The sequence below is a fragment of the Schistocerca serialis genome, chromosome 9 (genome assembly GCF_023864345.2).
Source record: "Schistocerca serialis cubense isolate TAMUIC-IGC-003099 chromosome 9, iqSchSeri2.2, whole genome shotgun sequence".
Classification (NCBI taxonomy): Eukaryota; Metazoa; Arthropoda; class Insecta; order Orthoptera; family Acrididae; genus Schistocerca; species Schistocerca serialis.
In genome coordinates this window covers 454,237,502-454,255,544 of record NC_064646.1, presented here as the reverse complement: position 1 = coordinate 454,255,544, position 18,043 = coordinate 454,237,502, and positions in this window count along the sequence as shown.

Below are 18,043 nucleotides of genomic sequence, written 5' to 3'. Positions count from 1 at the left end.
CTTCCGTCGGATAGTTCATGTGTGTGACCAGCGGTCGCCAAATCCAGGCTGTGCCCGACTTCACTTCTGCTGCGTCCCGACTGAGCTGGCAACTGAACTCCAGACAGACGTCGACCCGGAAATACTATCGGTCGCTACAGAGATGGTACGGCAGTGCGCTTATCGATAAGCGCTGCTGCTTCCACTCACGGCAGATAAGGCAGGAAGTTAGTGACGCCAGTAAATGGAATACGAAAACGAGGCGGCAGTACCGTAAGAGAAGATGACAAACAATAAAAGGCATGAACACGAACCGCGCACGGCACAATGACAGAAGTGAAGCGAAAAGGCATAAAAACGTGTAAGACATGACAGCAAATGATACATATGTGAAAATAAATGCATATAAAAATATACTCAAAGTATCGGCAAACGTCACTGCACATTTGGTGTTTTAAACGGTGGCCGCAATGAGCTTACAAGTAGTATTTCCAACGGCAATTGAAGCCATTATCAAAAGTATCAAAAACCAATCTCCTGCTCCACTGATCCTGTCATTTAATAATCGGTCATGGAAGCGCCTTGTATGTATGAAAATTTCTAAGTCCTCTGAGGTATCCAAATTAACATCTCTACTCTTATAATGAAGAATCTGTAAATTGTTTCCGATGTCACGAAGCTGATTGATGAACTGACGTAAATGATCTCATAGTTTACTATCACAGCCAGGATAACCGGTTCCCTAAGTCGAGTTCTGAACTGCTTTCAAGTTTGTGCGATGTAAAACTAGTCACAATCTCATATTTTGTCGTGGGAGCTTCCCCAGTGTGTTAATTGCATATAAAGTTTTCACTTCGCGCATCTTTGACAGAGTTTTATTACCCATTTCCTTTCCATCACTTTCTCTAAATCCATTTACAATGCGTATCTTTACAATGGAGGCTTTCTCGATGCAGTTGCCACCTGGTCAGGTGCAAATAATTTTAACCTGTGAAGCACTGAAAGAAAGAATGTTTTCTTCAGTAATGGATGATGATCGGAATTCGCAGCAATAATGAAAATTTTGCTGTCGGCTTACGAGAAACTTCGTATTCTGAACACTGGCCATTCTCACATACCTGTACATAAAATAAGTTAAGAGAGCCCTCAACATGAAAGTCCATAGTGAAATGAAACTTGTGGTATAAAGAGTTAAAAATTTCTTGTAATCTGAGTGCCTCGTTCTTATTTCCCCTATACAAAGAATATATCGTCAACGTAATAGTATGGTGTTTGGGGTCCCTTGTTTGTCCCACCGCCAATTAATTGATGTTTAAGACACAGTAAGTCATACCGTTTCAGTTTTTACTTGGCCCTCTGACTATTTTATGAGTATCCCGTGCAGGTTCTTCACTAACCATCATTTACATAGTAATTTGCCCGCCGGTTTTTTGCTTCTGGTAGAGATTTTTGATACTGCCATAAATACATCTCATATATCACTAGTGTTACTTAATCAATAGGTATTCACAAGATTGTGTACTTGATATGTCGTATCGCGAGTTTTTAATTTGAGTGCGGATAGTGATTCCTAAGAACCAGAGTGATTCTCATCTGTAAGGGTTGTGGATATATTTTTAAAAAAGCAAGACAACCATTAGTCCTTTGTGATTCAGATTTTGTACACTTTCTAATTTTTGTTTTTGAAAATTTTGACATTTTCTATTACAACTCTGTGATGTCAAAGTTGTTAGTTTCGTTGCTACCAGCACGTCTACTTATTCTACTCTGTTGTGTGTTGTGTGCACAGGTACACTTCTTAACACCGCCCAATACATTTTGTAGGTTTTTGAGAATTTATCTCACTACGTTTCACTTTCTAGAATATCAATTTTAGTATACTATACTTATACTAGTTGTTTTTAACACGCAGCCGCCTGGAGGTGGAGTTAATGGATTGCCGAAACTGGTCTCGTAATCAAAATAACTATTTCTAAAAACGTATGGGTGTTTAGTGATTAGTTTTTCATAAATAAATGGCCAGCCGCCGTCCCGCATCCACGATGGATCAATGGAGACAACCCTCAGCTTCTCCTGTAAGACTTTATTGTGTCTGACCGAACTAGTTGTCTACTCCAATGACTTTGAAATCCTACTCAAAACTTTTCCGTGGTTTTGATTACTGCTTGCCCAGTGTACGGACTGAGTAAGATCCAGGATAGGCTACAGGCCTGTCTCAGTTCCTAATCAACCACAGATTCCCTTTCATACCCTGCGACACTTGCATCTGCCGTCAGGTTAATGTAATAGTTCTAAATAGGCTTTCGCTCCCTGTATTTTACCTTCGAAAAGATCGTATTCCAGTCAAAAATATCAAAAGATATCTCTAAGTGTATAGATGCTGCAAAAGTAGGGGTGCCTTTTCTTAAACTATCTTCTAAGGACAGTTGCACGCTCAGTATTGCCACATGTGGTAATACATTTCAAAATAAATCCAAACTGATCTACTCCAAAGTCAGCTTCTACGAGTTTTTCCGTTCTTCTCTAAGAAACTCGTGTTAGTATTTTGCAACCATGACTTATTAAACTGACAGTACTGTAATATTCACACCTGTCAGCAGATGATTTCTTTGAAATTGCAATTATTATATTTTCCATGAAGTCTGACGGTAATTTGCATGTCTCATACGACTTGCACACCAAATGGAAGAGTTTTGTCTTTGTTGGCTCTCCCATTTATACAGCAGTTCTGACGGAATGTCGTCTACTCCTCTGGCCTTGTTTCGACATAGGTCTCTCAGTGCTCTATGAAATTCCTCTCGCAGTATCAAATCTTCCATCTCGTGTTCACCTACGTCCTCATACATTTCTATAATATTATATTCACGTTAATATCTCTTATATAGACCATCCATTTATTCTCATCTTCAAGATTTCCATTGTTTGCTTAGGGTTGTTTTTCCATCTCAAGTCTCGATATTTACACAGCTACTTCTCTTTTCTCCAAAGCACCCTGTAGACGGTATCTATCTTTCTCGTAGCAGTATAGGAGCCTAATTTCTTACATATGTCCTCTGGCCATTCCTGCTTAGTCATTTTGCACCTCCTGTCATCCTGATTATTTAGACTTTTGTATTCCGTTTCCCCTACTTCTTTTGCTCCATTTCTATATTTTCTTCTTTAATAAGTTGAATTCAATATTGTCCTACCTATCTGATGATCTGCTGCCTTCCTTCTTTCATCTCTCAAATTGATTGGCGACTCCATGGAGTGCTGTGTGCACAACTACCGTATGATAAATAAAATTAGGAGGAAGGTCAGCAGTAATTATTATGCATTATTAACAGTAAAACGTATTTTCGATCACATAATGATCATCTTCACTGCTTTTGCGTACAAATTACAGCTCGTAGGTAACTGGTGTCTAGTTATTAGCAGTAACAGAAGTTATGAAACGATCACTGCTAATAACTAGACACCAGAGCTTACGAGCTTTAATTTGGTCACTAAGACGCTGAAGGTGATCATATTGTTATCGAAAATCAATTTTGCTGTTACTAAATCGTCAAAATTCCGGCCAAATCTGGCCTTCCTTCCAATTTCATCTCTCGAAGCTACTCATTCGTCTTCTGCTGTATTCCTCTTCCCTGTTACAGCCAATCGTTGCCTAATGCACCCTATGAATATCTCAGCAACCTCCTGTTCTTTCACCTTATCCAGGTCCTATCTCCTTAATGTCCTACATTTTGGCAGTTTCTTCACTTTCAGTCTATAGTTGACAAGCACTAAATTGTGACCAGAGTCTGCATCTGGCCCTTGTATTGTCTTATAGTTTAAAATCTGTTCCCGATGTCTCTGTCTTACCATTCTATTATCAATCTACAAGCTTAAGGTGTCTTCAAGTCTCTTCCAAGCATATATTCTTTTTTTCATGAGTCTGTAACTAAGTGTCAGCGATGATTAAACTATTCCCTGTGCAGAATTCTACTAAGCTATTCCTCTTTCAATCCTCCCCCCCCCCCCCCCCAGTCCACATTCACCTGCAATGCTTCCAACTATCGGATTCCAGCCCGCCATTACAGTTAAATTATCGTCTCCCTTAACTATCTGAATAATTTCTTTCGTGTCATCACACACTTCTACAATCCCTTCATCACCTGCAGAACTAATTATGATATGAACCGGTGCTACAATGGCAGATGCGGCTTTAGTGTCAGTCTCAACTGTGCTGTCCAGGCCAGCTAAAGGACTTTCCTACTTTGGTATTCATTGTTAAACTTACTTCTCCATTATCATATTTCATTTTTTATTTATATCCCTGAAATCATCTTACCCGAAGAGCTGCTCCTTCCTCCCGCTTCTGAATTACACCAATTCCAACTATATCTAACTTCAATCTTCTTAAATTTTCTAACCTACCTGATTAGCAGTCTAATATTACACTCTACAATCTATAGAATGACAGTTATCGTTCTCATGATATCTCCACCCAGAGGTGTGAATGGGTAACGACAGCATTTACCCATACATTAAATTTGCATGCCCTCAGAAAAAATTACAGCTGTAGTTTCCACTTGCTTTGAGCTGTTTCACTTTACCATGACAGCAGGTTAGATTTCGTTGTAGTTACAAGTACAGATCAGCCAATGACACAGAATGTTGCCCTACAACTGCCGGAAAGGCTGGACCTTCTCTTCAGGAGAAATATGTTTGTCTGATATTTCAACAGAGATCCGTCCACTGTCGTTGTATCTACAGTATGGATATCTGTACTGATGAGGCACCCTGTGAACTCAAGGTCCATAGTGAAGGGTAAGCAGGGTCTCCCTTAAATCTCACTAAATTATCGTTAATGTTTCCATCTTTTATTAGCTATCACGTCTTGTTTGTCTGTTACAGCAGATGGTAACAAGATTTAGACAGCAACAAAATTTTATCATAATATAATCCTCAGTTAATTACCACTAATTCACTGCTCTACCTATAAAAGGCAACCGTTCTTCAGTGTACAAAAGCATTCATAGTTGCCATGTTAATATCTTTCTTGTCAATAAGCATCCCCTCATTTACTAAAGTAAATTGTATGCACTTCCAGTATATGTCCGTCACATGAATGAAAATAAACATCATTCTACGTCACATGACTATTCGTTGACCATCCAGTCATAAATATCATAGCATTTCAAACAATTATCCAACATTAAAAAGTTCATAACTTTGTTGAAAAGAATGCTATCGTCATCGTGATCATAAGAAAATTCATTTATTTTCCAATTATTTCTTTTTAATCCGAACATCTCACAAAAATCGTTGCTTCATAAGCTCACTTTCACTTGTCAGCTAAGTGCAACATCTCAATGATGTTCATCATTAGCTTAGTACACCATTTCTAGGTAATTACTTAATTGAAGACAAAATTAGCTGTACATCATAAACAGCGACTTTTCAACAGAATTATTTCTCGAACCTCACAAGAATATGTATATATCACTCATTTGCTACAAGATTTTGGCTTTTTTTGTTTGATTCAATGTTAAGATTGATTTTTCCTTTTCTAGTGACCAGTTGGAATTGTTCTGCGACGATGCTACTTATAGTATTATACCATACATATACATATTTCCAACATAACGACTAATAGTGTGGAACATTATAAAAGTTAATAAGAAATGATTATTGTCTTTTTATGTTCAACAAGTTTCTAATTAGGTTTTGTCACTCAACACAGGAACAATCTTGTCAATAACATTGTTACTATCACCGAAATAATAAATAGAACTAAAATTAATCAAGTTATATGTTAGTTGAGCCTCAAGCAAGATGGATGAAAAAAGAAGCCTGTTCAGTTTTAAAAGCCACAGTCGAATTTCAGTATGTAATCTAAAATCTGCTCAGGCTTTGTGACAAATGTAAGATAATAGTAAATCGCTAACAACGTAATTGGAGTACAGCTCAGAGTGTAAACGCAACAGAAAAAGGTAGGTCACACAGTTAAATGGAAAAAAAGGGCAAATAATGTAGCGTGGAACAGTGAGAAGTGAAACACTGCTGTATGGCTCAGAGTCATGTCCTCGCTGGGATATAATACGTCTATATTCCCCTAAGCGTGCAACAATATAAGGAATTGTTTAAAACATACCATATCTTACCATCTTGTTGAGTATATTACACCAATTAAATTACGGTAATTCACCATCATTTTAAATATACGTATTTTCTGTTGACCATCTGCTTCATCTGGACCTCATTTTGGACCTGCCTCGTCTCCATCGTCCATGTAGCACTCAATGAAGAACTGCTTCGCAATATGTTCATTGAGTCTCCTAAGTGAATTTCCTAACAATCTCCACTTTCTGTTTCTTATTTGCGGCTCATTTGGCTTCTAGCTGGTTCTTTCTCAGAGTGTTTCGTTAAAGATGACACTTGGCCACCATATCCCTAGGATGTTCCTCAGATATCAGTTGTTGAATGTCTCGCAGTTATGGACTGGCTGCTATCTCACTTTACATGTTTAACAACCTTATAGAAGCTCAGTTTTTGCATTACTTTCAAATATCCGAAATTTTTTCCCCAATGTTACTTCCTCCACTCTCCAGTTGGAGCGGAGCGGTGTAAGATGCCTTTGGCTTTGCTAGTGCTGCTGTTAATGTCTTCTGCTGCACCACAATATAGTTTTATCATGCACCTCTGTACATAAGTAAAATAACAATAGCGTCGTAATGAAACCTACATTCAAAAACATATCCAGCATCACACATGTAACTAACTTAATAATTAATAAAAAATTTCACAGCCTAACCTGTACCACGTCGGAAATCAATGACAGACAACAACCTCAGTGACGTATTGAGAAGTCAAGTAAAACTTGGTGGAAATTCTTGAACAATAATCTGTAAATTCACTCATTATTATAAAATGGCTACAGGATAATCGAAGCTTCCCAATATCCAGTAACACAATTACAATTACTTAAATTTGTATCATTAAATGACCAAACATGATATTCTGGCCTCACCTACTACTTCTCGACTGATCTCGATATGATAATTTCTCCTGATCCATCTCTTGGCCATAGGTGATCAATTACTCTTTAAATCCTTAAATTCCGGTAATTCTGAACTTCTGCAAAATGTATGTTAATATGTCGTCAGGAATTGAGTTGCACATCGTGCCCACTTATAAATTTTTTTGACAACTCGTTGTCAGTGGTTCACCATGAAACAGACAAACTTTTATGTGTTTAGACAACGAACGATACAATCTTAGTATGTCACTGTTTGGTATCCACAATGGAAAAAGAAAAAAAATGTTTTTCGGTATAAATCAGCTTATATGTGTCAGTATAGTGAGTGTTGGGACCATACATGGGAAAATTCCTGTAATAGAGATGGGCTAGTAACCCATTCAGAGACAAAATAAACGTACTTGCACTACATAGTCTAGCCTTGGGAAAAGGACGGATTAGCGGGTTACAATGTGGGTGAGAAATAGCAGCAAGAGACAGTGGTTTAACGAAGCTAGGAAACCTTTCTCCTTGTACGTTAGGTAACTGATGTTAAGGAATTCGAATCAGCAAATCATTTGAAAGGAAAGGAAATAGATTTTACAGGTATTACAGAAAAAAAACATCTGGAACTAGGTATGTATATGGCTATACTATGATCTACAGGGGAGTAAATTAAGAAAGAAGAACAGGTAAGGGTGTTACCATCTACATTCCTACAAAAAAATAAGGTAAAACACTTGACTAGGAAACGAAAAAGGACGCATTGTTCTATTACGAATTAAAGATACAAGAGCAATCCAAAGAATAATAGCAGCTAACGTCCAACATGAGGGGAATCTTGACTACTCTAAGGTCTTTTTCATACTATCGCAGGTGATATTGAACAGTACGAATAACAATCAGCTTTTCTTTACGAAAGATGTAAATGCTAGACTAACTCCAATAATAGTAGGCACATTTGGAGATACGTATGTGGTGAAAACGGAAAATACTCAGCAATTTCGCTATTTTCTTCAAAACTTAGTAGAACATAAAAAGGGTCCTGCCTCCGAAATATCCGAAGTTGCCGACATTATGCAAGTAATGTTGTCGCATAATTAGCATACTTTTAATGGCAAAGTTTACCAGAAGAAAGACGGTCTTGCTACTACATAGTGGCACAGGAGAGGATACTGAAGAGTCATATACATAATGAAACCTTTTGCACACAGGTATGACATTTGCAGTTTAGCATGAGGACGAGAAAAGCATAAATTTCATTACTGTGAAAATCAACAGCACAAAGAAATAAAGAACGCTTCATGCTAACTCACCGCCCAAAAACAAGTAGCATTTAGGGCTACACTCTACAAAGCACACTCACATACTTTGGAAAAAATAGACTTACAACCAAATATATCACATTGAAAAAAAAGATTCCGTTGTGGTGAATGGGTCCAAAACAGAAAAAGAGGTCATATGCAAAATAAGGCATCATACGTCTGGGCCAAATGGAATTAATAACTGCAGATCTATTTTTTAAAAAATAACGAGTTCTTTCTCTACTGTGAATGAGTTACGATACCTATTATCCCACAGCAATAAAGACTGTCTCCGTAAAATGCAACAGTGGGGTTTATAAAATATAATACTCAAGTTTTCTGCCTATTCAGGCAGCAGTTTCAAAACCTGTTATCAAGCAAACAAGATTATCTTCTTACCAAATACTATGCAAAATCTATAATTAACTGGCCACACACGAGTGTATTTTAGCTACAGACAATGGACTTTTAGGTCAATTCTGGAAAACCGTCGGGGACACATATATGTTAGTGTGGACACGACCATGAAAATTAATCTATGAACGTTAGATGGACAAGACAGTGAAAAGTAGAGTGAACAAAGAGATGACTGACACATTGTAGATGGCATTCCAACAGTGGGCCAAAGTGTATCGAAAAGTAAGCTACAAAATATGAAATCAGGTTTATGAAACATATGAGAAAGAAGCTTAAAATGTTTCCTTTCGAAGCCTTACAATTCAGAATTAGTATGCTGATTAGTCAAACTCGCCTTCAGCACTGCGGCAATCACCCCATCGACGCACCATTATGAAGACACCCGTTTGGTAAATATCGTATACTGCTGAGTGAAGAAGCCTTATCTACGTGCTGCACATCTTCGTACAACAAAAATCGTCCATCCTTCAAAGTCTTTTTTCAGAGACTAAACCGTGATAATCGCATGGTGTGTGTGTTCGTGTGTCTCCCACTTGGGTTGACATGGGGTTTCCTATCGTGGGGTTTCCTACAAGGGTGCAGTAGTAAGCGAAGCTGACCCGAGCATCCGGTTCCCTAACGAGGTGTTTGAGAACTGACCCTCCACCACTGCTTGCCTACCCCAGTCGCTCACCCTGAGTACATGTGTTATCACCGTTTCTCAGACAGTGTCGTCGTCGATAGCTTTCGTTCCTAGTGTTTTCCCATATGACTTCTGTTCTATGCAGTGTATACGTTGGGAGTGACAACATCAACGAAATGGAGGCCGTGTCTTATCAAGGATGGTCATCGCTACCGTATTTAAAGGAGGAATGAAGAATATACGAACTGGATGTGCTTCAATTATGAACGAAGTAGGTGCAAATGCCACTTAAAAATTGCAAATGGTGAAATCGTTGCTCAACAGCAACTTCTTATCCACCTGACGAAACAGATGTGGAGATAATGAAAAGACTACGTAATTGCAGAAAAATAGTTCGTGAAGAAAAGACAGTGCCCGTAGCCCAAATTTTTAAGCAGAAATTTCAACATTTGAAAGATAATATTAGAATCCGTGGCATATATTCCGAATTATGATAGCTCCAAGACTCTGTTGTGTATGGCGAGAGGAGGAGCTACTGGGACAACCCAGAACCCTAGCTCCAGTTCGGAAATTCACCCAAGCAAAGGCATTTTGAAATTAGCGGAAGGTAATAGTTTTTTGAAGATTGATGATGGCTCTGTTCCAGGCAAGAGGCTTCTAGTATTTACTTGCGAAGAAGCAGAGAAAATCCTTTGTGACAATGGAACTGTGCTTATGGATGGGACATTTGACAGCTCTTCGAAATACTTCAAACAATTGTGCACAATCCATGTTGACATCGGAAGTACAGAAGAGGCAACTAAGATATTTCCTGTTTTATTTGCTTTGCTGCCAGAAAAAAAGTAAAAATTCATATGTAAAACTTTTTTCAGCATTGATATCTAAGATGTCTGAGTGGTTAGCAAAAACTGCAGTGCTAGATTTTGAAATGGCTACAATTAAAGCAATGAATTCAGTGTTCCCTGAAACACACCTTTCCGGCTGTAATTTTCACTTTAACCAGTGTCTATGGAAGAAGATACACGATCTAGGACTAACGGAAGACTACAGGGATAGGGAGGTAGCGTGTTTGTTTTGTGGCACGTGTGTGCAATGGCACATCTTCCACTTAACACTGTCGATGAAGCGTGAATTTTAATAATGGAATAAATGCCCAGTGGAGAGAAGATCACAGCATTTACAGACTATATGGTTGATCAGTGGATGGAAAATCCTAATATACCTATTGAAATGTGGAATGTTTTTAACCGACGACACAGAGCGACGAATGCTGTCGAAGGTTGGCATAGAAAACTGAACTCCTCAATAAACTAGAAACATTCAAACGTGTACTTTCTGATTCAAAAGCTGAAGAAGGAGGCAGTGAACGTTATTTTTGAAATTAATAAATATTCCATTGGCCTACATCTTCAAAAAAGTAAGAAGAGGTGCATAGACCTTGACAAAAGATTAAGAAACATTATGAGAACATATGAAGACTCTGGAGATTTAAAAAGGTGTTAAAAATCTCTAGCCTTTTTAGAAAAAACTGAATAAGAGTTTACGATTGATAAGAAGAAAAGGCTATCAGTTTGCTACTGTAATGTTGAACAACAACAATAACAACAAAAACAACAAAAAAGTAAACAACAACAGAAACAAAAAGTAAATAAATAAAATGAAAAAAGAACATTTAAACATGCCTATGTACTACGTGCGTAGCCAGTCCTAAGCCTGGATAAAATGTGAAGGAATGTTCTTATGTTCATGTCAGACGGAAAGTTCAGGGTTACGATATTTATTTACAGTCGGAAACACGAGCGTCACCACGTAGTGGGTCTACAGATTCGAAACGTTGAGTGATAACAAATTTACCGTGTTGTTCTGTGTGAAAAATTGTAGGATTTGCTGTGGACCTTAAAAATATTGTTGTTTCAAACCGGTATGTGTAAGTACAGCACACATTTTACTAGCATCAATAATTTCGCAAAGTTAACTTTCCGATTCTGGAATTTCGTCATAAATGTCATACGAAACTAATTATTTGTATTTGGCTGATCTCACTCACAAAAGTATGCTTTTAACGGAATATCTAAAGTTCTAATACAAAATGTGCTATTTACTGACTTTTTAACTCAACAAAACTGAAATTTATTTGGGAAATTTATTATATAACATGGGCACTCGTTCTGTGAAGCTTCCAGAATTTTTGGTGAGGAAGGAGGATTGAGGACTGAGACAGCTGATTGCCCACTTTTCTGTCAGAGTCTTTTAAACACGATCATATCTGCCTTTAGTGTGCTGCAACAGGTGCACTACTAGATGAACTTTGGTGGAGTCATCTATATTAAGCAACGAATTTGATCATCTGTAGACATCAAGAACAACACTCTAGTTATCGAGACTTAATACGCCTCATCTAACCTTAGGAAAATACTCTGTAATTCCTTTCAGAAGAACACGTCCATTGTCACGTAAATTTTTATCTAATTACTAACAGTACACCCGGCGTTGGCCGGATATTTATTCACCCCAGTTTTATATCAGTTCATCCCCTCTTCTCTCATCTCTCTTGTCCAATTAGTCCTATCTCGTCTCTCTATCCACCTCCTCCTTCCGCCCATCCGTCTCTCTTTTTTACATCTCCTCCATCTGCCCTCCTCTCCCACAACACTTCCTCCTCCTCTCCATCCTCCTCCTTCGCTTTTTTTAATAGTACATCAAATTCACAATGACACCCGTAATTTATGTATTTATTACAGTGTTCCATTAGTAATTCGCCACCTTCCCCCTTCTCTGTTTACCTGCTGCTCCCTCTCTCTTAATCTTCTTCTGTCACTTCTCTGGATGCACCCCTCTCCGCCGGCCGAGTGGCCGAGCGGTTCTATGAGCTACAGTCTCGAACCGCACGATAGCTACGGTCGCAGGTTCGAATCCTGCCTCTGACATGGATGTGTGTGGTGTCCTCAGGTTAGTTAGGTTTAAGTAGTTTTAAGTTCTAGGGGACTGATGACCTCAGAAGTTAAGTTCCATACTGCTCAGAGCCATTTGAACCAGCCAACCTCCTCCCCTCTCCCCACCCCCATCACGCTCTCCTCTCTCCGTATATCTCCTCCTCTGCCTCCGTCATACCATCTCCTCTTTATCCGTCTATGAAAAAATACACTCCTGGAAATTGAAATAAGAACACCGTGAATTCATTGTCCCAGGAAGGGGAAACTTTATTGACACATTCCTGGGGTCAGATACATCACATGATCACACTGACAGAACCACAGGCACATAGACACAGGCAACAGAGCATGCACAATGTCGGCACTAGTACAGTGTATATCCACCTTTCGCAGCAATGCAGGCTGCTATTCTCCCATAGACACGATCGTAGAGATGCTGGATGTAGTCCTGTGGAACGGCTTGCCATGCCATTTCCACCTGGCGCCTCAGTTGGACCAGCGTTCGTGCTGGACGTACAGACCGCGTGAGACGACGCTTCATCCAGTCCCAAACATGCTCAATGGGGGACAGATCCGGAGATCTTGCTGGCCAGGGTAGTTGACTTACACCTTCTAGAGCACGTTGGGTGGCACGGGATACATGCGGACGTGCATTGTCCTGTTGGAACAGCAAGTTCCCTTGCCGGTCTAGGAATGGTAGAACGATGGGTTCGATGACGGTTTGGATGTACCGTGCACTATTCAGTGTCCCCTCGACGATCACCAGTGGTGTACGGCCAGTGTAGGAGATCGCTCCCCACACCATGATGCCGGGTGTTGGCCCTGTGTGCCTCGGTCGTATGCAGTCCTGATTGTGGCGCTCACCTGCACGGCGCCAAACACGCATACGACCATCATTGGCACCAAGGCAGAAGCGACTCTGATCGCTGAAGACGACACGTCTCCATTCGTCCCTCCATTCACGCCTGTCGCGACACCACTGGAGGCGGGCTGCACGATGTTGGGGCGTGAGCGGAAGACGGCCTAACGGTGTGCGGGACCGTAGCCCAGCTTCATGGAGACGGTTGCGAATGGTCCTCGCCGATACCCCAGGAGCAACAGTGTCCCTAATTTGCTGGGAAGTGGCGGTGCGGTCCCCTACGGCACTGCGTAGGATCCTACGGTCTTGGCGTGCATCCGTGCGTCGCTGCGGTCCGGTCCCAGGTCGACGGGCACGTGCACCTTCCGCCGACCACTGGCGACAACATCGATGTACTGTGGAGACCTCACGCCCCACGTGTTGAGCAATTCGGCGGTATGTCCACCCGGCCTCCCGCATGCCCACTATACGCCCTCGCTCAAAGTCCGTCAACTGCACATACGGTTCACGTCCACGCTGTCGCGGCATGCTACCAGTGTTAAAGACTGCAATGGAGCTCCGTATGCCACGGCAAACTGGCTGACACTGACGGCGGCGGTGCACAAATGCTGCGCAGCTAGCCCCATTCGACGGCCAACACCGCGGTTCCTGGTGTGTCCGCTGTGCCGTGCGTGTGATCATTGCTTGTACAGCCCTCTCGCAGTGTCCGGAGCAAGTATGGTGGGTCTGACACACCGGTGTCAATGTGTTCTTTTTTCCATTTCCAGGAGTGTATGTAGATCTTCCAACTTTCATGCTGACTGATGAAACGATATAGAATTTACTTAAAGGTAGGCCAGCCTCCCGCCATCCAGCCTACGTTGACTTGTATAAATGCCTTCACCACGGACACATACATACATGAGCCAACTCCCAAGCTATCAGTCGAACGGTGTGTAACTCTGTTGTAAGGTACCCTCCGCAATACACCGTATGAAATTTCACATTGACGGTGAAGTTCCCCTTGTTTTGAAGATCGAAGGTACAACATTCATCAAGATCGGAGCAACACTGTGGCTTTTGTTGAAATTCGTAAGGAAAGTACCCTCCACAACGCACTGAACAAAGTTTTATTTAGACAGTGACCATCCTCTTGGTTTGGGAAATAGAGATTCATTTTTATACACCCCACTCGCTCTATGCAGACTTAGAAGCGAAACATAAATAAAAGATTCGAACAACAGAAATCATGTAATGAATTCTGTCGTATAAGGGCAACATAGCTATTAAATAAGAGCAACGAGATTACGAGAGCAGTCACTTTCAGTGTTACGTAAAATAACGTTATACCTTGTAAATTATCACGACACAAATTGAAGATGATAAGCAATGAGGGACTTCCTTACGTTTGCGTTTGAAACTCTCCTAGATCTTCTGTGTGGTGAGGAGGGTGGGAGGGGGCAGCAAGGGGAGCCTCGATTTGTTTTGCCGGCTCGGGTCTCTGACAGGTTTAGTGTGCCACTGCTTGTAGGAAACCCAACGGTAGGAAACCCCAAGACACCAATAATTCTGCGTTACGACATCTGTGATATTGAGATGTGTGTCATCATTAAGCCACAACAGTCAATCACGTAATTTTTGCGGATATTTCGCGTTAATAACGCGCCGTCATTTCTCCAGTGTTGCGTATTACCGTTCCCCAATGGATATACACAGGTAGTATCCGTCAAAAATCTCCGAAAATCTTGCCTGCAGTTCTGTCTCTTTACAAAAATCGCTTCGCGCGTGGGTAAGATATTGCACAACATTTGGGCTAAACTTAACACATCAGAGAGTAGACAGAAACCAGTTTGGTAACATTACACAATCAGATGAATTGTTAGTCTCTTCATCTGCTCGAGCATAGAGCAATACATCTGCATAAAAACACAAAGCTTGAATTAACGGGCACCTTTCGCTACTGATGGTTATTTCAGTAATTTTAAAAAAATAGCCGTTTCAATTATCACTTTTCATGTGTTATGCTGTTTTATAGCGCTACTATCTGGAACTATATCATTTTGATCATCTCATATGATGCTCTATCTGCGGGATATAGAAGAATGTGTGGGCGCAGAATTAAATGCTGTGGAGTTTTACCATAAGCAATCTGCGTTTGCTGACATTATTAAGATATTAAAATAGTCTGACAGAACCCTTTTGGAAGTTTTCCATTATTTTTCATCTCCTTCGACATCATTTAAATTGAGAATTTATAAGGTTAACATGCAACCATCTCACAACAGGAAAGCATATTTCACATCATCTCGGTGAAAAGCAAACGTTTCAAGCAGTGCGCTGTATTGTATGAATAAGGTGCTATTGTAAGTAGTTAAGTAACGTCTTGATGTGTTAAGCTATACGACAATTTATGACCCTGTATACAGCTGCATATGTGATCTTACCACATATGATTAACGTGATATTCACCGAATCACATACTTAACATACGCGCAATGGTGGTAAACATCAGTAGCTACATATTCTAAAGAAAAATAGTAGGTAAGCACACAGCAAAAACATCTCCTAAAGTTAAATAATGAGTAGTTTTCTGATTATAGAGAAAGGCGGTGCTCATCGTATCTGTAGACTCAAAAAGTATAACTAGACAAGTCTACAAATAAGCTAGTGAAGTCGTAATGGGATTTAAAATCGAAATGTCCACATACTTTTGGAATCAGTGTTCCTGACTATCATGTATTACACAAAATATCTCACTGTTTTACAAAAATACAATTAATGGCCTAAGAAAGATATTTAATAACAGCAATCAGTGAAATATCCCTCTGGCTTGTAATATGATTAATGTGAAGCACAGGGTATCTATTATTAATGGCCTGCAACAGTAGGAAAGGACTGAATCATATAACATTCGCACCATAATTGAAATTTGATAAGAGGAAGCCTATAGATAAGGTGGCTGCATGGCAATGGAACCATTTCATGTATGCCAATAAAAGAACGGCTTAGACTGATTGAAGGGCTCAGCAAAAGGGTTAGGTAAAACGTTAATGGGTACACTGAATCCGAAATGCGTTGTGTGACTTAATAAAACATAAAATTTTCGGTGACGCGAGACGTTATTATTCGTATTTCATGTGTACTGAACACGGTGATTTTCGGGACCACAAAATATGATTACAAGAATATTGTCGATTTTTATGAAAGAGAAGTAGAATTTTTATCATTAAGCAATGAGGTATAAATTATGAGGTCATTCCAGAATGAATGCTACCTGCTTTGTCCTCTTTGAATACAGTTTAGGAAGTGAACTAATTAATGTTGCGCCATTGCTAAATCTTTTTACAAACTACTGCCATAGTAACTTCCTGCGTCAGCAGATGCCTACATTGTAGTCGCTTGCAAAATTGCCATCATAGATGTCCGTATTAGGCACGTTGTGTGACAGAGTTTTTGAATGCAGAAGGTGAAACACCCATTCGTATTCATGAAAACTGACAACTGTGTACTGTAAAATGCAAGTTCGTATTCACGAAGGACTGACAGCTGTGTAAGGTGATGTAACAGTGGATATCACCAATGTTAGAAGTTGAATTCCTCACTCAGTAAAGGCAGCGTGATAACGATTACTCAACAACTGGGATACTCATATGTTTGCACAGCTTGATTACGAACAACTTTATCTGACCAGAATAAAGGGGCAAGGGAAAGAACTGCATCCCAACTGATGCACGCTTTCGTTAGGACGGAGAGGCTGTTGTAGAAAAAAAATATTTCATAGACGAAAATTGGTTCTATTTTTTTTTTAACCAGAATGACAGAAGCAGTAAAAGAAATTGCATCACACAAACCTACTGAAGGAGAGCAATTTCAAAACTAAGCTATCGCCAGGGACATTACAGTTGCAGTAATCTCGAATGCAGAGCGTATGTTTATTGGAATTAGCAATGTTTATATTGCAGATGAACATCTATTGTACAGTCGATGTGAACGCCGTGATACCGGAAACTTGATAAATATTCGGCATGTCAGTTCCATTTAACACTCCTGCCTCTCTGCCAGCTCACAATACCATGCATACATAAGATTCGCACTGCTTTTATAGGTAACTGGTAGTGAGTACTATACGCATATCTACGGATGCCGCCCAATATTAATATTGACGGGTGTTCATCTACTTTGTCTGTACTTTAAATATATGTTTAAGTGTGAAACTTGATAAAACATTATAAATGTAGTTGATCCGTGACTTTTAGCACAGATAGTATATGGTATTTGTGTGGAGAGTGGACTTCCGACGGCATGTGTAACCGAATACAAATCCCAAACTATAACATTTAAGTATCGTTGAAACATCTAAATATCTCGTGTATCATCCATCTCTAAAAAATAGGGAAACTCATCAAGGATCAACAAAATGACGCACCATTGGATATGTCAATGTGAATTTTTGCCTGAGTTTGGATGAAACAGCATGAATGTGTCTTTACAAGCTACGAAAAGCAGGAAAGGACGTTAGGACTATCTTACGCTGTTTTACTATCGTATAGGTAAAACCGCCTCACAGTGCAGGGTGAAGGATTGTGCTGTATAATGGATAGATGTACTAATGGCTCGAGCAAGTCAGAAGTGGTTTAGTCGACTGCAACCTGGAATTTGTCCCTAAGAGACCAACATCCGATCTGGTCGGCCAACGTTTACAGATTCGGGGTGGCTTAATGATATGATAGTCAATAATCCACAAATGACAACGCGGGTGTCGGCATTGGAGCTCCATAGCGGTCGTGCTGCTGCAGCCAGGAACTTGGAGCTGGGTTCGTAAGCATTCGCGATGCGTGAGTTCCTCATGAACTGAGAGAAGCGATTTTGATTCACAGAGTGTCCGTCTGTGGCTTCTTATTGAGACGCAGTCACAGTGATTCTCTTTGTTAATGACTGGTAATTGAAGATGCAAAGTGGATCGAGTAC